Below are 18,820 nucleotides of genomic sequence, written 5' to 3'. Positions count from 1 at the left end.
AGCTTGCTCTAGGATCATGGAGGGAACCATCGCCCTTGCGGACTTCCCCTCTTGTATTTCTCCAGTGTTTTATGCAATTCCTCTCAAATTTGCACAAGGAGGAAACACAGGTAGTGGCCTGCTGATGCAGGAGTGAGACTCTAGACAGCCTCAGGCTTCTGCTTCCTCAGCCCGTCCTCTTACCCCAGGGCAGCTGAGGTTTAGATGCCCAGGGAAGCTGAGATGGGGACAGCAAAGGCCATGGAGCTGTCAGCTATTGTTCATGGTCCCAGAGCAGATGCTGTGGGAGGCAAAGGGATGGGGGCAATCGCACCTCACCCCTCACCCCTCCTGGGTCTTGGGAAATTACCCAGGCAGAAGCAGGCTCAGAGGTTGGCGGAGGCCAACAGGTCAGTGGCAAATGGAGGAGGGGGCTGAGCAAGAACAGATGGTGGTTGGTCAGTGGAGGCAAAGACAGCAGAAAGCCCAGCCTCCCAGGAGATGGGGAGGTGCTATCTCGCCTCTCATCTCTCATCCCCACTTTTCCCTCCGTCCTGTTGCAGGGCCTTACCTCTGTTCTCAGCCCACCTGGGAAGGTGGAGTCTCTCCCACCTCCCCACCTACTTTATAATCCCATCCTGCCTCCTTGGTTAGACCCTCTGTTAGGGAAGGTGCACAAGGCTTTGTCTAGGAGACAGCTCAATTGTCTTTCAATAAGGCCCCAGTTAAATTATGGTACATCTACCCCGTGGAATTTAATGTGGAAACAAAGAAAGAGGAAGCTCCTGATGTACAAATATGGAAAAACCTCCATGTGGAAGAAGGAAGGTGCAGAAAAAATTCTGTGTAAAAAAGGAGGAGTTAGAATATCTGTGTTTGCAGGAGAAAATGCTGAAAAGGTATGAAAAGAAACCAATAAAGTGATCACCTGGGGGAAGAAGACAGCATCAGGGATGCGAACTTTCACTGTAAGCCTTTGTTGTTTTGATTTTTGGACCAGGCAAAGTTATACCTTATTGAAATACGTATAGGTATGTGTGTACGTATACATACATAAATATACAAAGTAGGAAGTGAAAATACAAAGACACAGAATGATTTATCTGACTTAATAATAGTTATGTAAATTCCAGTAACACTAGAATGTACTCAACAATGCTACATTTAAGTTAAGGATACTATGCATGTGTTTGCCAAAGTATGAACATGAGGTCACTGAGTGTTCTTGTCTCTGGGTATACATCTGGTCAAATTCTATGCATTTACACCACATATATCCCATTTCTGTGCACAAATGGTAGCATACTGTTCTATACTTTGCTTTTTCTGGGTAGTTTCAGTATACATTTATGCTTTTGACAAAAACCAAAAACCTCATGAACCGAAGCTGTCCACACTTGCTCTCTTGAGTATTGTTGTATGTCCATTTTCAGGCTGCTGAAAAAGACATACCCGAGACTGAGCAATTTACAAAAGAAAGAGCTTCATTGGACTTACAATTCCACATGACTGGGGAGACCTCACAATCATGGCAGAAGGCAAGGAGGAACAAGTCACATCTTATGTGGATGGCAGCAGGCAAAGAGAGAGCTCGTGCAGAGAAACTCCTGTTTTAAAAACCATCAGATCTTGCGAGATCCATTCACTCTCACAAGAACATGGGAAAGACCCACTCCCATGATTCAGTCATCTCCCACTGGGTCCCTCCCACAACATGAGTGAATTATGGGAGTTACAAGACGAGATTTGGGTGGGGACACAGAGCTAAACCATATCATTCCACCCCTGTCCCCTCCCAAATCTCATATCTTCACATTTCAAAACCAATCATGCCTTCCCAACAGTCCCCCAAAGACTCAACTCATTTCAGAATTAACTCAAAAGTCCACAGTCCAAAGTCTCAGCCGAGACAAGGCAAGACCCTTCTGCCTATAAGCCTGTAAAATCAAAAGCAAGTACCTGGGCATACAGGCATTGGGTAAATACAACCACTCCAAATGGGAGAAATTAGCCAAAACAGAGGGGCTACAGGCCCCTGCAAGTCCAAAATCCAGCAGGGCAGTCAAATCTTAAAGCTCCAAAATGATCTCCTTTGACTCCATCTCTCATATCCAGGTCACACTAATGTAAGAGATGGGTTCCCATGGTCTTGGGCAGCTCTGCCTCTGTGGCTTTTCAGGGGACAGCCTCCCTCCCGGTTGCTTTCACAGGCTGGCATTGAGAGTCTGCAGCTTTTCCAGGCAAACAGTGCAAGCTGTCAGTGGATCTACCATTCTGGGGGCTAGAGGACAATGGCCCTCTTCTCACAGCTACCCTAGGCAGCAACCCAGTAGGGACTCTGTGTGGGGGCTCCAATCCCACATTTCCCTTCAGCCCTGCCCTAGCAGAGGTTCTCCGTGAGCACCCCACCCCTGCAGCAAACTTCTGCCTGGGCATCCAGGCATTTTCATACATCTTCTGAAATCTAGGTGGAGGTTCCGAAACCCTAATTCTTGACTTCTGTGCACTTGCAAGCTCAACACCACGTGGAAGCTGCCAAGGATTGGGGCTTCCACCCTCTGCAGCCATGGCCTAAGCTCTACATTGGCCCCTTTCAGCTATGGCTGGAGCAACTGGGACACAAAGCACCAAGTCCCTAGGCTACACACAGCACAGGGCCCTGGGACTGGCCCATGAAACCATTTCTCCTTGACCTCTGGGCCTGTGATGGGAGGGGCTGCCAAGAAGACCTTTGACATGCCCTGGAGACATTTTCCCCATTGTATTGTGGGTCAATGTTCCTCTTGTTACTTATGCACATTTCTGTAGCTGGCTTGAATTTCTCCTCAGAAAATAGGCTTTTCTTTCCTATTGCATTGTCAGGCTGCAAATTTTCTGAACCTTTATTCTGTTTCCCTTATCAAACTGAATGCCTTTAACCACACCCAAGTCACCTCTTGAATGCTTTGCTGCTTAGAAATTTCTTCTGCAAAAAAAAAAAAAGGAAGAAATTTCTTCTGTAGCCAGGCGTGGTGGTTCATGCCTGTAATTCCAACACTTTGGGAGGCTGAGTTGGGTGGAACATCTGAGGTCAGGAGTTTGAGACGAGCCTGGCCAACTTGGTGAAACCCTGTCTCTTCTAAAATACAAAAATTAGCCAGGCATGTTGGTGAGGAAAGAGAGAGACCCTCTCATATTGTTTTATATTCAGGACCTGTTTTAAGAAAAAAACAATGAAGTAAAACCAAAGACAGGCAGTCCGGTGCCAGGCCCGGAACCAGGCCCAGTTCTGCCTGGCCTAAAACCAGTAGTTAAAAATCAACTCATGACTTAGAAACCAATGTTCCTGACATTGTATAGGAGAACACTGTGAAACTCCCGGCCCTGTTCTGTTTCTCTCTGACCACCAGTGCATGCAACCCCTGTCACATACCCCTGGCTTGCTCAAATCAATCATGACCCTTTCATGTGAAATCTTTAGTGTTGTGAGCCCTTAAAAGGGACAGAAATTGTGCACTCCGGGAGCTCAGATTTTAAGGCAGTAGCTTGCTGATGCTCCCAGCTGATAAAGCCCTTCCTTCTACAACTTGGTGTCTGAGAGGTTTTGTCTGCGGCTCGTCCTGCTACATTTCTTGGTTCCTTGACGGGGAAGTGAGGTAACTGACAGACGGCTGAGGCAGCCCCTTAGGTGGCTTAGGCCTGCCCTGTGGAGCATCCCTGCCGGGGACTCTGGCCAGCCTGAGTGACGCAATCCAAAGAGCACTCCCAGGGCCGGGCGCGGTGGCTCAAGCCTGTAATCCCAGCAGTTTGGGAGGCCGAGACGGGCGGATCACGAGGTCAGGAGATTGAGACCATCCTGGCTAACACGGTGAAACCCCGTCTCTACTAAAAAATACAAAGAAAAACTAGCTGGGTGCGGTGGCGGGCGCCTGTAGTCCCAGCTACTCGGGAGGCTGAGGCAGGAGAATGGTGTGAACCCGGGAGGCGGAGCTTGCAGTGAGCTGAGATCCGGCCACTGCACTCCAGCCTGAGCGACAGAGCAAGACTCCATCTCAAAAAAAAAAAAAAAACAAAAACAAAAACAAAGAGCGCTCCCAGGTAGGCAAGGACGTAGCATGCCCCTGCGGAGGATTAACAGTGGCTGAACATCGGGAAGGAACTGGCACTTGGAGTCCGGACATCTGAAACTTGGTAAGACTAGTCTTTGGAATTTGCCCCACTCCATTCGAGTGGAAGCGTGGCCTGATCACTAGCGGTGTGCCTGTATCGGCACTTTTGTTCTGGTTTTGACTTGACTCGACTTGGTAAGACTAGTCTTTGGAAGTTGCTCCACTCCATTTGAGGGGAAGTGTTGCCTGATCACCCATGGTGTCCTTGTATCTGCACTTTTGTTCTGGTTTTGGCTTGACTTGAATTGCTGGATACTTTGGTTTTGGTTTTGACTTGGCTTAAATTTCTTGATACTTGGATTTTGAATTTCGTGATACTCTGATTTTGGTTTGGTATAAACGATAACAGTGTGTGTGTGCCCTCTTTACCCGTTCTTTTTTTGTGGTGAGTGTGTGTGGTATGAGTGTGGTATTTTGTGTTGAGAAAACATGGATCAGGCACAAAATAAGCCCACCCCACTAGGAACTATGTTGAAAAATTTTAAGAAAGAAAAAAAAAAGGGGGGAGGCAGAATTTATATAAAAAGAATGTTATATGGTAAATTCTTGTCCCAAAATAAATTAACTGGTTGCTTTTTAGAAAAATGTTTGTAATAAGTCAGAAAGTTGAGACATTCAAAAAAGTTGTCTGCGATAGTCGTAAAAGAAAAAATATTATAAAAAAAGTTTATGCAAAACAATGTTATATAATTTAAAAGCAATAAGACCTCCTGAGTACTCTTGTAAAAACAGTCTATGTGCAAGGTGTAAAAAAAAGTAAATATACCTTTAGTAAAAAAATTATAAAGAGGCATAAGACTGTGGATTTTTACCTACATTAAAAATTCAAAAAATTATTGTTTTGAAAGTTTAGGCAAGTTTTAAGATGTTAATTGTAAAGAAAATTCTGTGTGTAAATATATTAGCTAAAGTTAAAAAGGTATCATCCAGTTTTTCTGTGAACTGGACGTTAAAATAAAAATGCAACGAGTTTTTCTTAAAATATCAACTTGCTCTTTAACAAAAATTATAAAAGGTTGAAAAGAGTCTATAAAATCTTACCTTATGGTCAAACTAAAAAGTTGGATAAATATGTCTACAAGGTTTTATTAAAATTAAGATTAACATTAATAACACACTAATATAAAGGTAAAATTTAACTTATCTGGTATAAAAATCATACAAAAAGCATTATTAAATATAAAATGGTATTTAGATTTTTTTGGTCTAAAAACTAATAAAAATAGGTGCCAAAGAAAACATTCATTTTACTAGAAGATCATAGAAGTTAAAGACTTAAAACAAACTTTGGCAATTAAGACAGCATACCAAGATGCAAATGCCTGGTTGAAATGGATCAAATATTCCATCTGCACGTTGAACAAAAGCAATTGTTATGCTTGTGCACATATCAGGCCAGAGGCCCTGATTGTCCCCCTTCCACTAAGGTGGTCCTCCAGTCGACCAGGTGTGGGCTGCATGGTAGCTCTTTTCCAGGATTCTACAGTCTGGAGTATTAAATCATGCCAGGCTCTCTCTGCTATATCCCAAGGTCCCTGCAGGTCAGTCCCAAGAGCCATCCAGCTTCTGTCTCCCAACACTAAGTTCACTTCGTGTCTCTCACAGCAAGGAGGAGACTTAGCATTCCTTGGAGACCTGAAGGGATGCAGTGAGCTTAAGAATTTTCAAGAGCTTATCAATCAGTCAGCCCTTGTTCATCCCCAAGAGGATATGTGGTGGTATTGTGGTGAGCCTTTACTGGGCACTCTGCCAAATAACTAGAGTGGCACTTGTGTTTTAGTCCATTTGGCTATCCCTTTTGCCTTGGCATTTCACCAACCAGAGGAAGAAAAAAAAAAAAAAGATAAGACATTGTAAAACGAGAGAAACCCCTTATGGGTCTTTCAACTCTCACATCTATTTAGATACAATTAGCGCCCTGCAAGGAATACCAGATCAATTTAAAGCTTGAAATCAAATAGTTACAGGATTTAAGTCAATATTTTGGTAGATGACAGTCAATAAAAATGTAGATTAAATAAACTACATCTATTACAACCAACAGCAATGAGTTTCTCACGAGTTAAAAAGAAAAACTCATGTCGGCCCCAGCTCTGAGGCTACCTGACCTGTCAAAACTCTTTACACTCTATGTGTCAAAAAAAAAAAGAAAAGAAAAGAAAAATGGCAGGCCAGGCGCGGTGGCTCACACCTGTAATCCCAGCACTTTGGGAGGCCGAGGCGGGCGGATCACAAGGTCAGGAGATAGAGACCATGGTGAAACCCCGTCTCTACTAAAAATACAAAAAATTAGCCGGGCACGGTAGCGGGCACCTGTAGTCCCAGCTACTCAGGAGGCTGAGGCAGGAGAATGGCGTGAACCTGGGAGACGGAGCTTGCAGTGAGCCGAGATCACGCCTATGCACTCCAGCCTGGGCGACAGAGCGAGACTCCGTCTCAAAAAAAAAAAAAAAAGAAAAAGAAAAATGGCAGTTGGAGTTTTAACCCAGACTGTAGAGCCCTGGCCAAGGCCAGTGGCCTATCTCTCAAAACAACTAGATGAGATTTCCAAAGGCTGGCCCCCATGTCCAAGGGCTCTGGCAGCAACGCCCTGTTAGCACAAGAAGCAGATAAGGCCGGGCTCGGTGGCTCAAGCCTGTAATCCCAGCACTTTGGGAGGCCGAGACGGGCGGATCACGAGGTCAAGAGATCGAGACCATCCTGGATAATACGGTGAAACCCCGTCTCTACTAAAAAGTACAAAAAAAACCTAGCCGGGCAAGGTGGCGGGCACCTGTAGTCCCAGCTACTTGGGAGGCTGAGGCTGGAGAATGGCGTAAGCCCGGGAGGCGGAGCTTGCAGTGAGCTGAGATCCAGCCACTGCACTCTAGCCTGGGCTACAGAGCGAGACTCCATCTCAAAAAAAATAAAATAAAATAAAATAAAAGAAGCAGATAAGCTAACTCTTAGGCAAAACCTAAACATAAAGTCCCCCCATGCTGTGGTGATTTTAATAAATACCAAAGGACACCATTAGCTAATAAATGTTAGACTAACTAGATACCAAAGCTTGCTCTATAAAAATCCCCACATAACCATTGAAGTTTGCAACACCCTAAACCTGCCACCTTGCTGCTGGTATCAAAGAGCCCAGTTAAACATAACTATGTAAAAGTACTGGACTCAGTTTATTCTAGTAGGCCTAACCTCCGAGACTGTCCTTAAACATCAGTAGACTGGGAGCTGTACGTGGATGGGAGCGGCTTCGCCAACCCCTGCAAAGTGACTCTGAAAAAGACAACAAGCCCTGTTCCGGTCACACCTAGAAGCTGACTGGTCCACGCATGGTCGAAGCATGAGGAAACTCATCACGGGACTCATTTTCCTTAAAATTTGGACTTGTACAGTAAGGACTTCAACTGACCTTCCTCCAACTGAGGGCTTTCCCAGTATATACATCAAGTCACTGAGGTAGGACAAAAGATTGCTACAGTCATATTATTTTATGGTTATTATAAGTGTACCAGGAATCTAAAAGAAACTTGTTTGTATAATGACACCTAGTACAAAGTATGTAATCCAGGAAGTGACCAGCCTAATATGTGCTATGACCCCTCTGAACTTCCCATGATCACAGTTTTCAAAATAAAATTAAGGTCTCATCCTTTTCTAAGTGACACAAGTAAAGTAATAGCTAGAACAGAAAAAAGAGGGGTCCCCAAAAATGTAACCTTAAAATTTTATGTCTGTGCCACTATGAATAATAAGCGGCATGGGATGGGATGTGGTTCTCTAGATTTGGAAAAAAGTTACACAGCAGAAAATAAGGATATCTGTCAAGAATCATATTTATGTGAGATGTGTCAATACTGATCTTGTATCATTTGGGCTACTTAAAAATAAATAAATAAATAAATAAATGAATGAATTTTAAAAATCCTATTTGGCTCCAAAAAAAAAAAAGTCAGCCTCCTTCATGAGTGGGAGCTACAACCCTTTAGAATTGGTAATGACAAACCCCTCAGACCCAAAATGGAATACAAAAAGTAGGTAACATTAGACATTGATGAAAAAGGACTAGATCCTAGCGTAAGCATCCTAGTAAAAGGCGAGGTTCAAAGACACTCTCAAGAACCAATATTTCAGACTTTCTATGATGAACTAAATATGCCAGTACCTGAGATTCCAGGGAAAAACTAAAGATTTGTTTTTGCAATTAGCTGAACATGTAGCCCAGTCTAAAAGTCACTTCATGTTATGTTTGTGGAGGAACTGTAACAGGAGATCAATGGCCATGGGAAGCCCAATAATTAGATCCTACAGACCCAATTCCTAATAAATTCCTGGCCCAAAAGAACCACCCTGACAATTTTTGGGTTCTAAAAGTCTCAATTATTAGACAGTATTGCATAGCTAGAGAAGGAAAAGGATTCACGCATCCTGTGGGGTGGCTTAGTTGTCTTAGGCAAAAGCTGTGTAATAGTACTGCAAAAACAGTCCCACCCAGAATTCCACCAGGACTAGACGGCCCCCACTGGGTTACACTGGATATGTAGACATAGAGCCTATGCTAAGCTGCCTGACCAGTAGACAAGTGGTTGTGTTATTGGCACTATTAAACCATCTTTCTTCTTACCGCCCATAAAAACAGGTGAACTTCTGGGCTTCCCTGTCTATGCTTCCCATGGAAAATGAAGCAAAGCCATAGGTAATTAAAAACATGATAAATGACCTCCTAAAAAATTATACAATACTATAGACCTGCCACTTAGACACAAGATGGCTCATGGGAATACTGGACCCCCATTTACAGGCTCAACTGAATCATACGGTTGCAAGCTGTTTTAAAAATCATCACTAATAAAACCGGTCAAGCCTTGACTATTCTGGCCCAGCAAGAAACTCAGATAAGAAATGCTATCTATCAAAATAGACTGGCTCTCGACTACTTGCTAGCAGCTGAAAAAGAGGTCTATAAGAAATTTAACCTTACTAATTACTGTCTACACATAAATAATCAAAGGCAAGTAGTTAAAGACATAGTCATATGTGCCCATACAAGTGTAGCACAAATTCGACCCTGAAGCCATGTTTAAAAATTAGTTGCTAGCACTAGGAGGATTTAAAATTCTTATAATAAAAGTTATAATAGTAATAAGAACCTGCTTACTGCTCCCTTGTTTGCTACCTGTACTTCTTCAAATGATAAAAAAGCTCCATCGCTACCTTAGTTCACCAAAATGCTTCAGCACAAGTGTACTATATGAATCACTATCAACCTATTCCACAAAAAGACATAAGTAGCAAAAATAAGAGTGAGAACTCCCACAAATGAAAAGTGAGAGTCTCAAAAGGGGGGAAATGAGGAAAGAGAGAGAGACCCTCTCATATTGTTTTATATTCAGGACCTGTTTTAAGAAAAAAACAATGAAGTAAAACCAAAGACAGGCAGCCTGGCACCAGGCCCAGGTCTGCCTGGCCTAAACCCAGTAGTTAAAAATCAACTCATGACTTAGAAACCGATGTTCTTGACATTGTATAGAAGAACACTGTGAAACTCCCGGCCCTGTTCTGTTTCTCTCTGACCACTGGTGCATGCAGCCCCTGTCACATACCCCTGGCTTGCTCAAATCAATCATGACCCTTTCATGTGAAATTTTTAGTGTTGTGAGCCCTTAAAAGGGACAGAAATTGTGCACTCCAGGAGCTCAGATTTTAAGGCAGTAGCTTGCTGATGCTCCCAGCTGAATAAAGCCCTTCCTTCTACAACTCAGTGTCTGAGAGGTTTTGACTCATCCTGCTACAGTGGCACATGCCTGTAATCTCAACTACTTGGGAGGCTGAAACATGAGAAAAACTTGAACTCAGGAGCTGAAGGTTGCAGTGAGCCAAGGTCACACTACTGCCCTCCAGCCCGGGTGACAGAGTGAGACTCTACCTCAAAATAATAAAAAAAAAAAAAAAAAGAAAAAGAAAAAAGAAATTTCTTCCACCAGATACCCTAAATTATCTCTCTTGAGTTCAAAGTTCTGCAAATCTCTAGGGCAGGGACAAAATGCTGCCAGTCTCTTTGCTAAAACATAACAAGAGTTACCTTTGTTCCAGTTCCCAATGTCTCACACATGTCCATGTGAAGAGATCACCAACAGGCTTTGTGTGAGCAATAAGGCTGTTTATTTCACCTGGTGCAGGCGGGCTGAGTCCAAAAAGAGAGTAGCAAAGGGTGGTGGATTATCATTAGTTCTTATAGGTTTTGGGATAGGCAGTGGGGTTAGGAGCAATGTTTTGCAGGCAGGGGGTGGATCTCACAAAGTACATTCTCAAGAGTGGGGAGAATTACAAAGAACCTTCTTAAGGCTGGGGGAGATTACAAAGTACATTGATCATTTAGGGTGGGGCAGAAACAAATCACAATGGTGGAATGTCATCAGTTAAGACAATTTTCACTTCTTTTGTGGATCTTCAGTTGCTTCAGGCCATCTGGATGTATACGTGCAGGTCATGTTATGCCCAGACCCTTAGTTCCCCAAAGAAGACCACCAGAGTCCAGTGTCAAAGCCAAGCGGCAAGGATCTTTATTACAAGTTCGAACCTGGTCCCTCCATTCTACAGCATGCAAGAGGGCCCCGAACAATGCGAGCGTTTGCTTTTTATAGCCCGAAAGTCACAGGGGAACAAAGAAATTCTTTTGGTTCCTGGCTTTCAGTGAAACCTTGAACGGCTGTCTCCTTATCGGAGGCTTTCCAGGTGGTGTTTATACTGGGCTCAGGGAGTTTGAGAGATATATGGCGATATATGGTGGGATGGGAGGATGTAATGTGTTTGTACTAGGCTCAGGGAGTTTTGAGCCCGGGGCTGAGGAATGTGCCCAGCTCCTTTCAGTCACAGGGGATATGATGGCTTAGCATGGGCTCAGAGGCCTGACACCCAACAAGTTCTTCATCTTCATCTGAGACCACCTCAGTCTGGACTTTATTGTCTTTATCGCTATCAGGCTTTTGGTCAAGGCCATTCAACAAGTCTCTTGGAAGTTCCAAACTTTCCCACATTTTCCTGTCTTCATCTGAGCCCTCCAAACTGTTCCAACCTCTGCCTGTTCCCCAGTTCCAAAGTCGCTCCCACGTTTTGGGGTGTCTTTTCAGCAATGCCCCACTACCAGTACAAATTTACTGTATTTGTCTTTTTTCATGCTGCTGATAAAGACATGCCAGACTGGGCAATTTACAAAAGAAAGAGGTTTATTGGATTTACAGTTCCACATGGCTGGGGAGACCTTACAATCATGGCAGAAGGCAAGGAGAAGCAAGTCACATCTTATGTGGATGGCAGCAGGCAAAGAGAGAGCTTATGCAGAGAAACTCCTGTTTTTAACACCACCAGATCTCATGAGACCCATTCATTATCATGAGAACAGCACGGGAAAGACCCACCCCCATGATTCAATCATCTCCCACCAGGTCCCTTTCACAACATGTGGGAATTATGGGAGCTACAAGATGAGATTTGTATGGGGACACAGAGCTAAATCATATCACTGTACATCTAATAACATAACTTTAAAGTTATTTATGCCTTGCAGGGTCTAAACTTAAAACTCATTAGCTGATATAAAAAATGTTAGGGGGCCGGGCTTGGTGGCTCACGTCTATAATCCCAGTGCTTTGGGAGGCCAAGGCTGATGGATTGGTTGAGCCCAGGAGATCAAGACCAACATGGGAAACATAGGGAGACCCCATCTTCACACAAAAATACAAAAATTAGCTGGGCATGGTGGTCTAAGCCTATAGTCCCAGCCATTTGGGAGGATGAGCTGGGAGGATTGCTTGAGCCCAGGAGGTTGAGACTGCAGTGAGCCGTGATGGCATCACTGCACTCCAGCCTGGGTGACAGAATGAGACCCTATCTCAAAAAAAAAAGTTGGTTTGTAATAAGCTATAGGACTCTGACAGGTGCTCTCAAATACAGGTTTCTGATAACTTTGGAGATTGTGATATTGGAATAAAGGAAAATGTACAGGACTAATGAAGAGCTAAAATCTTCAGAAATATCAAGCATAACAAGAACTGAATGGACTGAGCTCAGAAAGCTGAAGCAACCTTTTTGACTTTTGCTTGGAATATTGCTGATCCTTGTTTTGTTTCTCAGAGTCAAAGAAACCTATTTTGAACTATTTAGGGCCTTTAATAATTGAGTAAGCTACACTCCTGTGAACAAAATTTGAAGCATATTTTTCTGTCTCTCTGCCTGACTTCTCCAGAATTTGGAAACTATCTGTCAGTATTCTTTTTTTTTTTTTTTTTTTTTTTTTGAGACAGAGTCTCGCTCTGTTGCCAGGCTGGAGTATAGTGGCACAATCTCTGCTCAATGCAAGCCCTGCCTCCCGAATTCAAGCGATTCTCCTGCCTCAGCCTCCTGAGTAGCTGGGACTACAGGTGCTCACCACCACGCCCAGCTAACTTTTTGTATTTTAAGTAGAGATGGGTTTTCACCCTGTTGGCCAGGCTGATCTTGAACTCCTGACCTCAGGTGATCCGCCCACCTCAGCCTCCCAAAGTGCTAGGATTATAGGCGTGAGTTACCACGCCCAGCCAAGAATGTCACTTTCTAACAGGTCTAGGAGCTCCAAATTTATCATGGGACCTTAAGAGGAGAAAGTCATCCAATTTACAGGTATTTGAGGATACAAATCCATGGCTGGGCTCAGTTTTAAAATGTCTTATCTGAAATTCCTTGAGGAACAGAGTTCCATCAAAGCCAGTCTAAAAGACTTATGTAAAAATAGTTATTCTTCCTGTACTTTATGCAAAAAATCAGGCCAAGTATATGACTAAAGTCTATTTTGCAAACAATTAAATCCTATCATAATTTGCTTTTTTAACAAAAATGAGGACTGGAGAGTGAGAAATTATGTTTCAAAACACCATGCATTTGTCAATAAATTCTAAAGTCATTAGTGTTTAAGTTTTTGCCTATATTTTTAGGCCAACCCTGCTTGTTCCTGTGAACCAACCAGCAATCTCCAGCTGCAGCTCAGAAAGAAGAAGGGGATGGGTAATATAAAAATCTGGATCAATATTCTAGTTCTGAGCAATTATCCTGCAAATCCTGCCAGGTGATGGGAATAAATAGGATGCCCATCAATCGGAGGTTTCCTTTTTTGGAAAGTAAAAGCTAACCAAAGCCAAGCACCATGCACCCAAATCCCAGCTTACATAACTATAGCCACCAATTATCTGGGTATGTCACAAGACATCTTTTTCTCTCCCTTGTTGAAGGAGGACTCAATTCTGCGGCTTCATCTTCCTTAGCATTTGGCTTATGATAAGGAGTCCATGCAGCCCTCCCTAGATACATTTTTGTTCTAAATTCAATTCGAAGCTTCTGGTCAAAGGCCCAGGAAAGAAAACTGGATCTAAGGGATTCAGAGGCAGATAATAACAGAGGTTAAAAGGCACAGTGCGGCCGGGCATGGTGGCTCATGCCTGTAATCCCAGCACTTTGGGAGGCCGAGGTGGGTGGATCACGAGGACAGGAGATCAGGACCATCCTGACAAACACGGTGAAACCCTATCTCTACTAAAAATACAAAAATTATCCAGGCATGGTGGCACACACCTGTAATCCCAGCTACTTGGGAGGTTGAGGCAGGAGAATCACTTGAACCGGGAGGCAGAGGTTGCAATGAGCTGAGATCGTGCCACTGCACTCCAGCCTGGGTGACACAGTAAGACTCCATCTCAAAAACAACAACAACAACAACAACAAAAAACACAAAAATCAGCTGGGCATAGTGGTGCTTGCCTGTAATCCCAGCTACTAAGGAGACTGAGGCAGGAAAATCACTTGAACCAGGGAGTTGGAGGTTGCAGTGAGCTGAGATCGCGCCACTGCACTCCAGCCTGGCAACAGAGCAAGACTCTGTCTCAAAAAAAAAACCCAAAAAAACAAAAAAAGCACAGTGCGTGCAGGTGAGCATGGCTAATTCCTGCTGATCAAGCCAAGCCTCCCATTTCATGGATGAAAGTCATGCTAGTATCTGTGGCATAAATGAGGTCTAGGGAACTCCAAGACTACTGACTATAGTGGGGATAGAGACATAGGTAAGAATGGATAATTTCTATTCTCTCTCTCTCTTTTTTTTTTTTTTTTCCAAGACGGAGTCTTACTCTGTTGCCCAGACTGGAGTGCAGTGGTGTGATCTTGGTTCACTGCAACCTCCACCTCCCGGGTCCAAGTGATTCTCTTGCCTCAGCCTCCCGAGTAGCTGGGACTACAGGCCTGCGCCACTACACCCAGCTAATTTTTGTATTTTCAGTAAAGATGGGGTTTCACCATGTTGGCCAGGCTGGTCTCAAACCCCTGACCTTGTGATCTGCCCACCTCAGCCTCCCAATGTGCTGGAATTACAGGTGTGAGCCACTGCACCTGGCTGATAATTCCTATTCTCTAGGCACTCCCTGCTTCATGGGTGCAAGCCGCTGTGGCACCCATGGCAGCACCTGCCAAAGTCACCAGGACTCAGGGATGCAAGGACAGAAGAGGGAAAGAGGACGCTCTTCCTTCTCTCCCTCTTTCTAGCAGATACCCCTGGTATCTGCTAGAAAGAGATAGGAGTCAGGGATGCCTTCTCCCCTCTTTCTAGATGGGTAGCCATTCATCTTCACTGTGTACCCCTTCTGAATGCATCCTGAACCCCTGGGACTCCCTTAAAAGCACCTTTTTTTTCCCTTTCTTCTCCACTGTCCTCTCTTCACTAATAGGTAATTGTGTCTCCGTACTATAGGACACTCCCCTCAGATGCATCCTTCTAACTGGAAGGAGTTAACTTCCCAAACCTTCAGCTGGTTGGTTTAGGATTAAGGGAACCCAGAAGCCTGACATGCTGGCAAAAGCATAAAGTTTTTTTTTTTTTTTTTTACCAGTCGGGCTTTTGGCTTCCCTCTCCCTGTGCAAACTGGTAAAAGGCCTTGGGATTTTAAGCTGTCCTTACCCTCCCTTGTTTTGTTTTAATATGTGTTTTCTAATAATCTGGTTTTTCTCTTCTTGCCTTCAGGCCATCAAACTCCAAATGGTCATGCAACCGGAGCCTCGGATGATGGCCCCTTCGGCCAGGAACCCTTAGATAGGCTTCTGAGGGAGCTCTGACTGCCATTTCCCAGAACACCGGCCCTTCTCAGCAGGAGGCAATTTAGATCAGTCTTCATTCTTACCCTTATCCTTTTTCTAACAGCAGTTAGATGTACTTCTTGAGAGCCGAGAATGAGACAGCCAAGTGTAAAGGGGTCCCCATAGAACCTCTGACAAACCCACACGCTGGGAGGAATGTGCACTGGGGTGGAGCCTCAGGAAGTTCCTGCAGAGGAGCCTGGCCCCTCCTCTTCCAGGGTGGAATCTGGGATTCAATCTGCGAGATAGGAAGTGTGTACTAGCAGGACTCTCACTCTGCTGAGGGTCCCTATTTCCCCGCCTTTTTTTTTTTTGCCCAGTAAATTCCATTTTTCTCACCATTCGAAGTATCTGCGAGCCTAATGTTTCATGGCCGGGTGACAAGGACCCCGTCTTTAGCTGAACCCAGGAGCAACTCCTACAACATTACTATCCAGCAATTTCTCTCTCTTTTTTTTTTTTTTTTTTTTTTGAGACAGGGTCTCACTCTGTCAACCCAGGCTGGACTGCAGTGGTACAGTCATAGCCCACTGCAGCCTCTACCTCCTGAGCTGAAGAGATCCTCCCGTCTCAGCCTCTTGCATAGCTGGGACTACAGGCACGGACCACCACACCTGACTAATTTTTTGTATTTTTTTTGTAGAGACGGGGTTTCACCATGTTGCTCAGACTGTTCTAGAATCCTGGACTCAAGTGATCCACCTGCCGTAGCCTCCCAAAGTGCTGAAATTACAGGTATAAGCCACCATGCTTGGCTTCCAACCAATATTTTAAAGTTCATGATGGGAATGGAGTTTGTCTCAGATAATAGATTTTTATGGAGCCACATGTCAAATTCCTTAGAATACATTCCCTCACGAACACACCCCACAGAAACTCAGAATCATCCCCTCAATTTTCATCCCCCCTCATGCCCATTTACAATTAATCCCTGTTCTCACTTCTAGCCCCAGTCAGCTACTACCCTACTTTCTGCCTCTATAAATTTGTCTTTCCTGCACATTTCATGTAAGTGAAATCAACCACATGAAGCCTCTTAGGTCTGGCTTCTTTCACTTAGCATAATGTTTTTGAGGCTCATCCATGACATAGCAAGTGTCATCATGATTCATTGCTGCACAGTCTTCTACTGTATGGATTCACCACATTTTGTCTATTCATTCACCAGTTGCTAAAAATTTAGGTTATTGCCAGCTTGGGGCTACTATGTATAGTGATACATAATATGATACATCATACTTACATGCATAAATGATGCATCATATTTACATACATAAATATGAATATTACAAATATTCATATTTAAGTTTTGTTATGCTTGTTTTCATTTCTCCTGAGCAGACACCTGGGAGTGGAATTTTGGATTGTATGGCAGTTTTACATTTAACTTTTAGAGAAACTGCCACACTGTTTTCCAAAGGGCTGTGCCATTTTACGTCCCCACCAGCACCGTGTGAGGGTTCCCATTTCTCCACATCCTTGCCAGCACTTGTTATTGCCTGTCTTATTATTATGGCCATTCTAGTAGGTATAAAATGGTATATCACTGTGGTTTTAGTTTCCATTTATCTAATGATTAATAATGTTGAGCATCTTTTCGTGTAACTATTCATAATTTGTGTATCGTCTTTAATGAAATATTTGTTCATTTCTTTTGCCCATTATTTGATTGGGTTGTCTGCCTTCTTATTACTGAGTTGTAAGTGTTTTTTGTATTTTATGGATAGGGATCCTTTATCAGATATGTTTCGCAAATATTTCCCTCCAGTCTGTTGCTTGTCTTTTAATTTTCTTAAGGGTGTCTTTTAAAGTGCAAGAGTTTTGAATTGTGTTAATGTCCGATTATTAGCTTTTGCATTGATCAACTATGCTTTTGGTTCAAAAAAAGAAATCAGTGGTCTGGCAGAGGTGTTTCACGCCTGTAATCCCAGCACTTTAGGAGGTCAAGGTAGGTGAATGAATCACTTGAGTGCAGCAGTTCAAGACCCATCTTGAACCTGGGCAACATGGCAAAACCCATCTCTACAAAAAAATACAAAAAATTTGCCCAGCATGGTGGCATGTGCTTGTAGTCCCAGATACTTGGGAGGCTAAGGTTGGGGGATCATTTGAACCCAGGAGGTCAAGACTGCAGTGAGCCATGATTGTGCCACTGCACTCCAGCCTGAGCAACAGAAGGAGACCCTGTCTCAAAAAATAAAAATAATAAATAATAATAAATTGAAACAAATGAAGGGCAAAAAGGGCATCAATTGGCCTTGTTTACAAGACTAGCCAGGGCGGTCATTGGTGGATTGCTCCACTTTTCATATTGATGTAGTTACTTGTATATGTATAGAGAGTTGGTCCTCCTTCTTACTAGGATCTAACCAAAAAATTAAATTTGTAACTATGACCATGCCAGAAACAGAAACTAACTAGAAAATAACAAAGCCTTTTTAGTCATCATTAGGTCTGTTGCAAACCTTGTGATTCTCCTCTCCTTCCAAGTATGTGATAGGATTATGTTTTCCTGGCTTTCTTGAATTTAGGCATGCTCATGACTTGATTTGGCCACAGAAACAAGTGGTGGGTGGAAATTTGAAGAGCCTTATGGAATTTGCCAAGTTCCCTCTTCCTGCTTCATGGAAGATGGAGCCTCCATCAGCGTGGGTACTTGAGTGAGAAGCAGAACCCGCTGGCTGCTAATGTAGTCCAGGAATGAGAAATAAACAGAATCCCCCCTGACAGCCCACATTCAACATTGTAGCTTGAGCAAGAAATGAACATGACTTGTGGCCAGACACAGTGACTCATGCCTGTAATCCCAGAATTTTGGGAGGATCACTCCAGCCCAGGAGTTTGAGACAAACCTAGGTAAAATAGTGAGACCCTGTCTCTACTATTATATATATAAAATACATGTCTTATATTTATTAGTTGAGTGTGGAGGCTCACACCTATATTCTCAGCTACTCAGAAGGCTGAGGTAGGAGGATTGTTTGAGTCCAGTAGTTTGAGACCAGCCTGGACAACATTGCAAGACTTCCTCTCTACAAAAAATTGAAAAATTAGCCAGGTGTGGTGGCACATGCTTGTAGTTCCAAGTATTTGGGAGGCCGAGGTGGGAGGATCACTTGAGCCCAGGAGGCACATGTTGCAGTGAGCTGAGATCATGCCGCTGCATTCCAACCTGGGTGAGACAGTGAGACCCTGTCTCAAAAAAACGAAAAACGCCTGAGCTTGGCTCTAGATTGGAGCTATAGGGAAAAATAAAATTGAGAGCTGTGAATGTTTCCTGCCTTAGAAGAATACTTAAGTATCAGGCTAGTTCATAGCAAGCATCAGAGCTGGGAACTAACCCAGTGTAACTAGCTTCAATCAATGAGAATTGGGAAACAAAACAGCCACATTCCGATTCATACCTGAATAATTCTCAAGACACATGTGCAGTGTCTGGTTTATTCAAAGTGGCTGTCAGAGACAAGACCATAGAGCAGGAACCAAATAGTTGGGAGCTGTGGGGCTAAACAGGGCAGGGATGACCAAGTATCAGAAGGTAAAAGGAG

Source organism: Chlorocebus sabaeus, chromosome 1, assembly GCF_047675955.1.
Source record: "Chlorocebus sabaeus isolate Y175 chromosome 1, mChlSab1.0.hap1, whole genome shotgun sequence".
Taxonomy (NCBI): Eukaryota; Metazoa; Chordata; class Mammalia; order Primates; family Cercopithecidae; genus Chlorocebus; species Chlorocebus sabaeus.
This window is presented reverse-complemented; position numbering follows the sequence as displayed.